Source organism: Bactrocera oleae, chromosome 6, assembly GCF_042242935.1.
Source record: "Bactrocera oleae isolate idBacOlea1 chromosome 6, idBacOlea1, whole genome shotgun sequence".
Classification (NCBI taxonomy): Eukaryota; Metazoa; Arthropoda; class Insecta; order Diptera; family Tephritidae; genus Bactrocera; species Bactrocera oleae.
Genome location: NC_091540.1, coordinates 36,797,102 through 36,810,878, shown reverse-complemented (window position 1 = coordinate 36,810,878; position 13,777 = coordinate 36,797,102).

Here is a 13,777-nt window from a genome sequence, read left to right as displayed (position 1 = left end):
TTTTGTTATTTGTAGTCATACAAGAGCAGCAACTATGACCTTGATCAATGTGCATTGAAATTTGTATAACATCCTTATTGATCATTTCATTACTAATTATTTAGTGATCACTTTACATAAATATTTATTACATGTATTAGAAAAATAAATTTAAATATAAATCTTTCTTTAGGAAAGTACATATGTATATATAATATTGTAGTTTTAATCACATATTACTTTTAATTGGTTGTATAAATAAGAAATATATATTTCTCAACTCAGTGGCAGAAGATATCAGTTATATTACATAGGAAAACTGGTACAGATTGATGCTTGAACATCAATATTAATAACAAATCTGGAAGGGCTAAGTTCGAGTGTATCCGAACATTCTACACTCTAGCAATTTTCAAAGATCAAAGCGGAGCATTCTTTCAGGTGTTGACAAATCTTTGCATTAAACAAGAAAAACCCTTAACTAGCTATTTGCTATATTGGTCTAATATGGTAATTTGGAAAATTTCTTCGAATATTATTGTGTTGCCTTGGAGAATAATTAATGTCGAATTGCCTGAAGATATCCCGTTAAATAAAAAAGTTCCGATATCGGCCGTTCTGACAAATGACCACATTCTTGGGGGGAGAAGGATGTGTGCAATATTTCAGAGCGATACTTTCAAAACTGAGAGACTAGTTCGCCTATAAACAGACAGATGGACATCACTAAATCAACTCAGCTCGTCACGCTGATCATTTATATGTTTATAGAATATATATATGTTGTAGAGTCTCGAAGTTTCACATACGTAAATTTATTGACAAAATAAAGAAAATTTTTAATTTTTTTCTTGAGGAAATTGGTATAAATGATCGGTATTACGCTTTTGATAGTACCTGTGATACGTTATGATATGGAAAAATCTAAACTTAGGTAGACTTTTCTTGGACATTATTAAAGTTTGTTTGTTTTTAACACATTCCCCTGACTTTAACCCAATCAGATCAGAAAGAGAAGGATCTTCCTAATATTATAACTTCAAAGGAAACCATGAAAATGAAGTGATAATGTATTATGGATGCCTATAGGTATAACAGAGGAGGAGAGTTCTCGGTCATCTCGATTTGACCGAATGTCCTACATCGCACAATTTTCACCTTAATTATTTGGAGCTAATCACACAGCAAAACGACGCGTGCTCATATCCCGATAACGCACTTTGAAGGTTTTTCTAACAATATCTGTCTCTATTAGAAAACTCTGAATAAAAATAAAAATGAGGCATTATTTAAATGTCCGCTCATATATTTATATATATTTTTTTTCATTCGCTTATCAGCAAAACGACAAAATTCCTCTCACTGCAATTGATTTATTCCATTGTTCATTGCTGACAATTTATATCAGTACTGCTAATTTTAAAGGGTGTATGCATTTACATAAATACTTCGATAACAATATGACTGCATATAACTGTGTCAGCGGAAAGAGGAGCACTGTTCCTCCACTAAGCATCAAACTGTATTCATTGAGGTAGCAATCGATTTGCGTGTCTTTCAAATTACCTTTGTTTGGAAGTTAATAAGGTATTTCCCGAATTTAGCTTCCCTTTACCGCATATATTATGCGCACAGGCACACGTGTTCAGGTATGCGCCAGCACAGATGTTTGTTAAAGCGATATCTGATGGGCTGTCGCCGCACTGAAGCACATAATTGCATGTGTTCGCGGTCTCACCGTTGGTTTTTGCGCGTCTGCAGCTGGTTAGCCGGCCAGACAACAAATTCTGTGTCCAGTATGCTTTTCCTTTAGTTTTTGTCCAATTCGTGCTGGACATTAAATTATCATGACAATTCAAGGTAAGTGAAGGCCAAGGCTTCGTACTGCAAATATAATTACTGATGGATCAAAATAACGTCATTATCGGGCGAGTTGCGCGAACATACTTATTGAACATTTTGTACATATAACGGAATTCGAATGCAAACAGAAGAGGCGATGGGAACGTGTTGGTTGGCTGGCAGCCGTGTAAATTTATTATTATAAGGAAGGCTTGAACTTAAGTGTATTTTTAGCCGTCCAACTGCCGCCTTGCAACGTTTAACGCTAGTTACTCTTAATGGCGTTATTTGCCCGCCCTACTCGTTCAATTTTCTTGTACGAAAATGTTATGCGTGCTTATCCCAACATGTTTTTGTATCTCTTCACTGAATGGGGCAAAACTCAGCCACTACTTATTAGTTTAAATTTTTTTTTGCTGACCAGCCGTGGTCCGTCCAAGACTTAACACCACTTGTGTACTCACGTTGAAGCTTTGTACCTTAATGAAGTCAAGTCCTTTCGGCACCAATGTGACGTGTTGGCATGCCAAGTGTTTGGGCCTTTCACATCCAAAGTGCATTTCAATGTTCTAGTTTGTTTTTCCTCCTCTTTACTCTTTTACATATCCCTATACATTGGTGGCGTTGGTTGCTTTATAGCAAGATTGGCGTAGGCCTTCATTTGATCTCTTTGATTCATATCACCCTTTACGTGAAGAACACCAATGATTGGGTACAGGGGTCTTCAGTAGGCACACACCAATTCGGAATAGGTATTCTTATTTAAATGAGGTTTTTTTATCATTGAATTCAATAACGTTTGTATTATTGAATCCATATTATACGAACAGTAAACAAGTAAGAACAAATCTTTATATAGGAATATGAGTATTATCCGAAGGTCTAAATTGATTTCATTCATATTCTAACATATAATTTTTAATAAAACTTGTAAACTTAATTTCATTAAAATAACATACATATTGACCGACATAAGCGGTTAAAGTCAGGTGGAAAGCCGGATAACATTATATCAGGTATATATCAGCAACAAGAAGGCCGAAACATTCGTCAGTTTATACGATACAAAGTTAACCGGATGTTTGAAAGACGTTATATTAGGTACATATATGGGTGCTAGAGGAAGTGTTCCCTCGATTTTATCCATTTTAGGCATAAGGTGACACTGTCTCCAAATTTCATTGAGATAACTCACATATTTATTTACTGATATCTGCGCTGTTAAAGTTAACAGGAAGCTTAGCTATAACGTCAGATAAAGTACGGACCCGAATTCACGAATTTTTGACATAAGGGCAAGCTGTTATAATAAAAAGCTTAACTCCGAATTTCAATTTTGAATCTCACAGATAGACCGATATTTTAAGCTCGGTAAAACATATTCGGTATCTGTGGACTTGGAAATTTATGGTCAGATTTCGACAATTTTTAAAATGAGACATAAGAATGTTCAGTACAAAAAGAGATATTACTGAAATGGTCTTTTATTTGAGTATTTACTTAGATATTTGATTCATATAATCTATGTATAATCAGCGAGATATTGGCCAATGGTTTGTCAGATTGATTGTTTTTGAGCCCAATAATAATCCACCTTAAGCATGTGCATATGAAATTCAGAGAGGATAAGTGAACTTCAAACTCGAACTGTTGAAAAAGACTCATTTGTGTTCTTCGGTCTCTGTCTATAATTCCATAAAGCTCATTAGAAGAGCAATAAAATATTACAATTACATTTATTTAAACTATAGATAATAAATAAATTAAAGGTAAACTACAATATTTACAAAAAGTGCTGATTATACCTATATGTGGTTTTAATTGGTGCAATCTCATTGGAAACCCTTATGGCATATTTTCCTTAAGGTTTATTCGTATTGCGTCAGTGTAGCATACTACATACCATACATATGTACATATATGGGTTTGTGTGTGATTGCAATTTTTATTACTTAGTTGTTAAATGCAACAATACTACTCGCCCTGTTGCATGCTTATTTGCGAAAATTAAGTGCGGACAAGTCTATTTGGTATCATTTTCAAATCGTGGCTACTCTTCCACAACACTTTTTAGAAAAGAAAATTTGATGGGTATATGATTTCGTGGTATTAAACGTAGAGATTATAGAAGATTAAACAATTTTATTTAGGATATAATAATATAAAATAAAATAAAAAATGTAGAAACTGCTTTGAGGGCTGAGGCCCAAGTGCCAATATATTTTTCAATTGAGGGCTTCTCTTTCGTTTTCATTTATAATTCCTATGTTGAGCTTCAATCGAGACATACTTCAATCTATTTAACAGTGTAACCACAGAAATTAGTGGAGTCTGATGGGAATGTTATTTGTAAAATTAATGCTAAGAATAATACTTTGTCATTAGTCAAGCCGGTCTTCAATCACGGAAATCTGTAGCTGTAATTGATAAAAGGCCTTTTTGTTTTTGTGACAACCGCGGTATTATCAGCAGTCGTTGTCAGTTTCGATTTAGAAGAGGGCATGGAACAATATTATTGAATTCTCAATATACCTAAACCAGAATGTGTTTGGACAGGAACAATATTGTGCTTTGGTATTCCAGGATATCCCAAAAACGTTTGTTATTATCTGTTATACAGAACTATTATATATTTTCAACCAATATGATTTTCGAAGCTGTTCAATATACTATAGATGATGGATGGATGGATATACCATAGTCTGGCAGTGAGTGTAATTTATCTCATTCTTTGAAGACCAATTCGAATTATAACTGGGCTACAATGATTAACTGCCTGAAGAATGGATGACTTGTTTGGTATTGGGGGTTATAAACCAGGAATCATAAATTGTTTAGGTACATATTTTTTCTACGTAAAAAGCTTTTTGTTGTTTGCAAACATTATAATAAGCATACATGTATTGTGAAGAGTATAATATTAAACTATAAATATAATATAATGACATTTATTAGATAATATATTTATTAAGACATTCGCTTGAAAAAATTACTATTGCAGAACGATCTCTGGAAACGTACTTCCTTACGTGTTGTGGCTATTAAACAACATAAATGTTGCTGTAGAATAAATAAGAGTGCAACGAAATTTGTAGACCGTCACGAGAACGGGCAAAGTTATTGCCGCTTTAATTTGTAATAGTTTCCGTGGACAGGACTACGATAATAGTAGTAATATGAGCGGTAAATATAAAGGAGCGCAAAATCGCATTCAACGTAGTAAGTTCTTTCATCCTAAAAGCTTTTGGTTCTTCAAGAGATCAATGCCACCATAGACGCTGAAGTTAGAAATACAGAAAGCATTCTTGTGGGTTTGCAATTTCTGCACGACCAGTGGAAAGCTATTTATAATGATTGCAAATGCAGCATGTCGGGTCGATCTTACCATTAGCAAGAAAAAATAACACGAAAACGAAATACATGAAGAAGTCGATGAAAATTACAGTAACGAAGAGAATATTTGACGCAATGAGTGACATAAACGTATCGTTCACCTTTTCTATGGCACTTTTCTTAGGCACAAAAAATTGGATGTTCAAAAACTTAATCATGATAGTCAACATATTTCAAAAGAACCGTTTTTTCATTAATTAGATTGATAAATAACTGTTTGGATGAGATGTTTCTGCCTTCTTATTTACTGTCAAGTTTTGTTATCCCTTTATTCATATATTCCGGTATAATCTGAAGAACAATTTTTGACTGAAAGACAAAAGAATGTTTTCTTCGGCAAGAATATATGGTTTTTTTGTTACTATTGTTTGACAAATGATATGTTGCCATTGTATTGTAGTTACATATTTTGTACTAAATAAAATTTTATCTCAGTAGAGTATTTTTTTGTCGCTTACAAAAAAACATTCAACTACATACATATAAAAGTATATTATAATATATGTATATTCGTAAAGGCGTTTTGGTATTACAAATCTCCACTTGTGCACTACAACACCGCCTTCTTCTAGCCAGATTTATTAGTTTCGCTTTTGAACTTAGGTTGTGTTAGTGCATCAATGTGCGTAGACAACTAAACACGTACATACATACGAATGTCTACAGAGGTTTAAAATCCGAAGGGCACAAAGCAGGTCTGAAACTTAAGCACTTTACTAGTTTGAGTTACGACACTGTTAAAGTTTACAAAAGCCATAAATCATAAAGATTCCTAAATGTAAATTAAGCAGATAAATAATTCTAATCAAAGTAAATTTTAATGAAGATGTAAAAGAAAAGGTGATCAAAACCAGCAGGGATGTGTTAAGTTCGGGCGGACTGATTTAATATTTTGGGTTAGCAAATTATTTTACGATAAACTTAATGTGTGAAAAACAGTGCAAAATCTGAGTGAGCTAGTTAGTTAGTTAGTTTTGGATTTATAGTTTGGTCACTGCTGAATAATGTTTCAAGTCATAGGAAATTATTAAATTATTTTAAAGTAATCGGAAAGGATGACCATCGTTTTCAGGGATTCACAAGTTTATCTACACTGACTACTTGAAAAACACTTTACCAACATGCCAACACACCGGTTCATACCTCCGTTACCACCAAATTGGTCGAATTAGGGTATGAACTGCTACGTCATCCTCCGTATTCTCGAGATTTGGCGCCGTCTGACTTATTTTTGACAACCTTGAAAAAATTACTTGCCGTACAGAAATTTAAGTCGAAAGAGGATCACCGCCACGAAGTCTATTTAGAAGAAATTGGTTAATCGCTGGACCAATCTTATAGAGAAACAAGAAAAAGCGTTTTCTTTGATTGCACCTAAACTATAATACCCTTCACAAATAATAAAAGTTTTCCATAGACAAACATGATTTTGGTCGGTCAGTTTGTATGACAGCTATATGACATAGTGGTCCAATCTGAACAATTTGTTCGGAGATTGTAGGTTGCCTTGGACAATATATCTCCGACGCTTGATGGGTGTTACAAACTTCGTGGCAAACTTAAAATACCAAATTCAGGATATAAAACGAAGAATATGTTTAGGAGTATACTGACATATTTTCAAAATGTTCTTCTTACTTTTTTAGGCTAAGTACTTAACCACCTTCGCAATGCAAACTAGTTATTGTCGGAAAAAGGGATTACGCCCAGATCTTGTCGATCGATTTTAGGTAAGTTGGATTCTTTTTCTGTAGAGAATAGTTTAAATGGTAGATATCATTTGACTGAGCAGAGAAACGTATTAATTAGGGGAGTCGTTATATATTTATATTTCGTGTTTGTAATTACCTATTTAAGTGTGATTAATAAATAAATTACGTTTTAAAAGACCTGATTTTGTTTTTCTTCTTATCAGATATTAATATTTAGGAACAGATCGATTTAGTAGTAGATAGTATTTATATGGAAAAATAAGTCAAAATTTAAAAAAACGTCCAATCTCATCATATATGTATGTAAATCATATTTTTGAAGCTAAATAATTGCTTTAGTAATTAGTAGACGCTCAAGCCCCTCCTGCAATCGTTGCCTGAGCACGGTCCGTCCGAACGTCATTTTCTAAACCGTTGGTTTGTGATCGCGGTTTTTTAGTTCATCCATTTGTTATTGTTAACTGTGGTTTTGTATAGGGAAATCCGAAGAAAATTTTTCTTCTACAAGAAAGTATAAGGTATGTACTTTAGAATAGCAATTTAATTTTTTTATACCCTGAACAGGGTATATTAAGTTTGCCACGAAGTTTGTAACACCCAGAAGGAAACGTCGGAGACCCTATAAAATATATACATAAATGATCAGCATGGTGAGCTGAGTTGATTTAGCCATGTCCGTCTGTCTGTCCGTCTGTCTGTATATATACAAACTAGTCCCTCAGTTTTTATGCTATCGATCTGAAATTTTGCACCTGTACTTTTCTAACAAAGAAGCTGCTCATTTGTCGGAACGGCCGATATCGGACCACTATAGCATATAGCTGCCATACAAACTGAACAATCGGAATCAAGTGCTTGTATGGGAAACTTTTTTATTTGACGAGGTATCTTCACGAAAATAGGCACGAGTTATTGCTTAAGGCAACAAATTAGTCTCCACAGAAATTGGTCAGATCAGATCACTATATCATATAGCTGCCATACAAATTGAACGTTCGGAATCAAGTTCTTGTAAGGGGCCTTTGTATTTGTGAAGGGTATTATAGCTTCGGCGCAACCGAAGTTAGCGTTTTTTCTTTTTTGTAATTTCTTTTCATCATTAGCATTTACTGTTTCTTGTCCGCCAAGAGATAGTATACATACGTATGTATCGTTATTCTGCACTTGCTGAATAAAATTTGAATGAAAATGAACACAAAGTTAAAGCACTACTTATGCTGGAAACAGTCAACGACGCAAAACCGTAGACCGAATCAGCTGATACGACCTATCTTATGAGAGCGCAGTGTAAATGAACACTCACCACCGCTTCCACCGTTCGCTCCTACAGACGCTCCTACGGTAGGATATCCCCGAAAATTGTGAGCTGATTGCTCTTTTGTAACGCAATAACATAGAAATATGTGAAGAATGCTATGTACCGAATTTAGTTGAAATCGGTTAAGCAGATCCCAAGATATGGGTTTTCACCTAAAAGTGGGCAAAGCCACGGCCACTGCCTAATTTTGAAGTCGGTTCCTATAAAGACATCTCATACCATCCCAGAGATAAAATTTAATGTCTCTGGAGTGATTAGTGCTTGATTTATCGCGCTTTTAGTAGTTTTAAATAGTACCGTTATATGGGGAGTGGGCGGGGTGGACACCCGATTTCACCCATTTTCACACTGTCTTTAGAGGTGCTAATAACATATGCTCTCAGAGAATTTTATTATTATAGCTATAAAGGCTTAGGAGATATGCACATTGAACTTAGTAGGGGGCGGGAATACGCCCACTTTTAAATAAAAGTTTAAAGTGCAGATGCCTCTCCCTAATGTGATTCTATATACTCTCGCAACCTATTGCTACAGAGTATAATAGTTTTGTTCACCTAACGGTTGTTTATATCACCTAAAACTAATCGAGTTAGATAAAGGGTTATATATACATAAATGATCAGGATGAAGAGACGAGTTGAAATCCGGGTGACTGTCTGTCCGTTCGTCCGTGCAAGCTGTAGGTTTAGGTTTAGGTTTAGGTTAGCGGGTCGTTAGGTATTTCACCTTATCAACAGGTTGAAGACGTGAACCCCCGAAGGAGGGGAGAGGCACATTTGGGATCTTATACCTCTTAGTGAATAAAACCATTTCGGTTTTACTTGGGTTGACGGCTAGGCCGCTTCTGTTTGCCCAGTTGGATACCACGTTTAGGTACCCTTCGGTGAGCTCATAGACGGTATTCAGGAATTTACCTTTAACCATAAGAACCACATCATCAGCATAGGCAATCACTCGACAGCCTTGCTCCTCGAGTTCTATAAGTAGGTCGTTTACAACCAAGATCCAGAGCAGAGGGGAGAGTACTCCTCCTTGCGGAGTTCCCCTATTTACCTTTCTGGTTGACTTAGCACTACCCCACTCCGCTACGACAGTTCTGTCGCAGAGAAGACTGAAAATGAGGAGTTTGAGGTTTGATTCCACTTCAAACTTTTCGAGGGCTCTGACCACTGCCTCTGGCCGAACGTTATTGAAGGCCCCCTCGATGTCGAGAAAGGTGCCCACTGCAAATTCCTTTTGCAAAAGCGCTGTCTCCAGCCATGACACTACATCGTGCAAGGCAGTGTCGACCGACCTGCCCTTGATGTAGGCATGCTGCGCTCGTAACAGTTTACCCCTCGGTATTCTGCACCTGATGTACAGATCCATAAGTCTCTCCAGCGTTTTTAACAAAAACGAGGATAGGCTGATGGGTCTGAAATCTTTTGCACCGACATGAGAGCTTTTACCGGCCTTCGGAATGAACGCAACCTTAACCTGTCTCCAGGCCTTCGGGACATGGCCCAATCTAACACAGTTCGCGTAGATAGGGGCCAGCCAGCTGCATGACACCTTAACCGTTCTCTGTAGTTGCGCCGGTATGATGCCATCAGGACCCGGGGACTTGAAGGGCTTAAAAGATTTCAGTGCCCAGGTAAGATGACGCTCATTCAGAAGGTCCAAGAAGGCTGTACAGCCTTCCTGAAGCTCCCCCAGTCTCACTTCTTCAGCAAAGCGATTTCGTGGAAAATGAGCATCTAGGAGTAACTTCAGCGACTCCATGCTACTCGTAGTCCACCCGCTATCTGCATTTCTTAGATACCCCACCGGAGTAGGATTTTTCGCAAGAATGCGTCTAAACCTTGAGGACTCGTGACAGCCCTCTACACTGTCGCAGAAGGCTTTCCACGAAGCCCTCTTGGCTTTCTTCAAGTCGGACTTGTAAATGGCCAATCCGGCCTTGTACAACGCCCAGTCGTCGCTAGAGCGTCAAGGACTTCCGCCCTGCTAGCTGTCACAAAAGTAGGGCAGTTTCCCCTATTACAGATAAAAAGGTCAACATCACAAATAAAATCAAAAAGTGACTCACCTCTTGCGTTTGTGTCCGAGCTCCCCCAGACGGTGTGCCTTGAGTTGGCATCCGAGCCTATAATAACCGCGGCTCCTTTGCGTCTGGCCTCTGCCAGAGCCATCCTCAGCAAGTTCGGAGGTGGTTCCACCTCGTCGTCGTGCGGCATGTAGGCTGAGACAAGCCAGATTTCCCTAGCACTGTCCTCCAGCCTAGCGGTGACGACGTCCTCGTTGCTGACATTAGGTAAAAGAAAAACGTTAAGTTCATTTCTGACCAACAGGCAGGCTCTGGTTCTACCTGTGCTGCTTGCCGCCAGGAGCTTATGGCTATTTGTCCTTAGTCCAGATATCCCATAGCTACTCAGCCACGGTTCCTGGATAAGGACAACGTCGGCTTCGTCCCTTCCTACACGAAGCACTAAATCGGCGGAGGCCGCCTTTGAGTGCTGGAGGTTAATTTGGAGGATCTTCATCCTCCAAACTCCTCTCCAGCAGTGCGAGTTCCGCACCATCGTCCATATCGTCGACTCCAGCCTCCTCGAACAGATGCTCGAGACTGAAGACGGATCCGCCATCACTTGACGATCCGCCCCCCGTGCTCACCGCGTCCGAGAGGACAGGGTCGACGTCCATTTTCGAGAGGGGAACCTTCCCACTCTCTTCCACCCCCGCAGGAGGCAGCGGGCCATCCGCCCTGGCTTCTGTTGGGAGCGTCTTGAGAACGACTCTCTCGAAGCCATAGCTTATGGCCCCCTTTGTGACACTGAGAGGAGCGAGGGACTCCTTGTTCAGGAGTATCAGCGCTTGCCGATATGGTGCCTCGGTCCTCTCCAGCCTGATCACCCTCCAGTCTTGGGTGGGGAGAGATGGGTTGCAGTACCGCAACATCTCTTCAATTTCGGCCGGGGTGGAAGGTTCGGCCGGAAGCCAGACCCGAGCCCGAGGCCGCATCGGGAGATCCAATTTGGCCACCGCCTCGAGCCTTGCTCCTTTCCACACCTCCCCTACCCTGGCTACTGCCTCCTTGTAAAGGAGAGCCGACCGCTCGTCGGCACACCTAATGAGTTTGTGAAGGCCGAGGTTCCACCCAGCGCTTTCACATCTAAGGGGTGGTCCAGGGCTTCCCCTGACCACCTTCATGAAAACAGCGGAGATAGCAGCCGCTACCCGCTTCCACTCGTCATGGGAGATGGCTCCATCTCCTCTGCTTCGGTCGTACACCCCAAGCTCCACTGAGCTTGCGAGTTTAGCGATTTCGCTCAGCACCTTTTTGGCCCACTCCAGTGTGCTAGCATGCTGGTCAGATTTCTGGTCAGCCTGCTTGCCACCGTAGCGCTCCAAAATCTTGGCAGCCAGTCGACGATCACACTTCAGCTTTTTAGCTGCAGTCACTCGCTTCCCCGCCGGGCCCCTAGCGCTCGCCGAGGACCCCGTGACGCCCATGAACTTAGCAGAGGTTCCTCTGCTAGTGCTGGCGATTCCGCCTCGCACTTCCGCCCTACCCCGGGTTGCTGTCGGCAGACTCCTGCCGACTCCCCCTACCTTACCGCCCCCGGTGACGGTAAGCCAGGCACCCCCTGGATTACCTTTCTCACCTTTAGCCGGGGACGATTTCGTCCCCTTCGGTGAGAGTGTCCCCCCCAGGGAACCGTCCACTACAGCGGAGGTCGGTTTCGACCCGCTTCCTCCCTCGTCCTTAGTGTTTATGTTTGTATTTGTCTTCATTTTGTTTTGTTGGGTCCCCACTCAGAGCCGCTATCCGTCTCCCGGAAAGGTAGTCGCCTTTTATGGTCCCAAGGTTGTCTCAGTTACGAGGCCAAGGCGAGGGTTGACGCACGCCCTTATGGGGCAATGCGTTCAGAGCCGACCAGCGCAAAGAAGGAGTCATCTCAACAAACACCTACCATACCAACTTAATGATGACGGGAGGGGAACGTACTCCGAGGCCTGCCATGGTTTTAACGGGACGGAGGCGACCTTGGCATTAGCCCATCAGCCATTTCAGCAGGGTATCACCCCTGCATACTCAGGGGTTCAACCGAATCCATCTAGTTGTCAAAGCTATGTCCAGGTCAAGCAAAGGTCAGATCAGGAGTTTCAAGGCCGTAAAGGCCGCAGGTCATTTGGCGTTACCCAGGATGCACCACGCGGAGGCGAACCTGCTCTACATCCCAAAAGCTGCAAGCTGTAACTTGAGTAAAAATTGAGATATCTTTATGAAACTTGGTAGACATGTTTCTTGGTACCGTGAGACGGTTGGTATTGCAGATGGGTGTAATCGGACCACTGTCACGCCCACAAAACGACATTAATCAAAAACAAAAAAATCCCCATAACTAAGCTCCGCAATAAGATACAAGACTGTTATTTGGTACACAGGATCACATTAGAGAGGGGTATCTGCAGTTAAAAATTTGTTTAAGTGGGCGTGGTCCCGCCCCTAATAGGTTTAATGTGCATATCTCCTAAACCGCTAATGCTATTATAACAAAACTCACTGGAAGCAAATGTTTTTAGAACCTCTACCTACAGTGTGAAATTAGTTGAAATCGGGTGGCAACTCCGCCCACTCCCCATATAACGGTACTGTTAAAAACTACTAAAAAGCGCGATAAATCAAGCACCAAACACGTCAGAGACATTAAATTTTATCTCTGTGTTGGTATGAGATGACTTCAGAGGAACCAACTTCAAAATTAGGAGTGGGCGTGGCTTTGCTCACTTTTAGGTTAAAACCCATATCTTGGGATCTGCTTAACCAATTTCAACCAAATTCGGTACATAACATTCTTCTCATATTTCTATGTTATAGTGCGAAAATGGGCGAAATCGATTACAACCACGCTTACTTCCCATGTAACACCATTTTCAATTCCATCTGATTCTTTCACTTTCCACTATGCAAATCAGGTAACAATGATTATATCGGGGTAAAACTTTGCGTGAATAATGCGTTTAAAGTATGCCACTTGTGACCTAAAATTGTCTAAATCGGACCAAAACTGTTCAAGCCCCTAAGTACTAAATATGTGGACCCCAGTGCCTATAGTTGACCTTCTACCGAAAATATCGGTCAATCCACAAAGAAATCTCAAACGAGTATACCATTTGACTTTGCGAGAGTATAAAATGTGCGGTTACATCCGAACTTAGCCCTTTCTTACTTGTTAATAGTTGGATTTTAGTTTTGTGCTTTTACATTATCAAAAATTATAACAGAGACAGCAGATTTCTACGTTGCCACTACGGGCATAACTTTTGGGAAATTTGGTTTGATACGTGCGGCAAGTACGGAAGAGCGGAATGTCGGTGACTGTTTTCAGTATTGGTACATACATGTGTGAGTATACTTGCACACTCGGTTTTTTCGAAATATCGACCATAAAAGTGACGTAATAAACGCACTTTGCTTCAAGTTTATTGACATCAGCTAAAAACGCACCTATCACTGGCAAAGTGAAAAAATTAAACACTTTCCCTATCA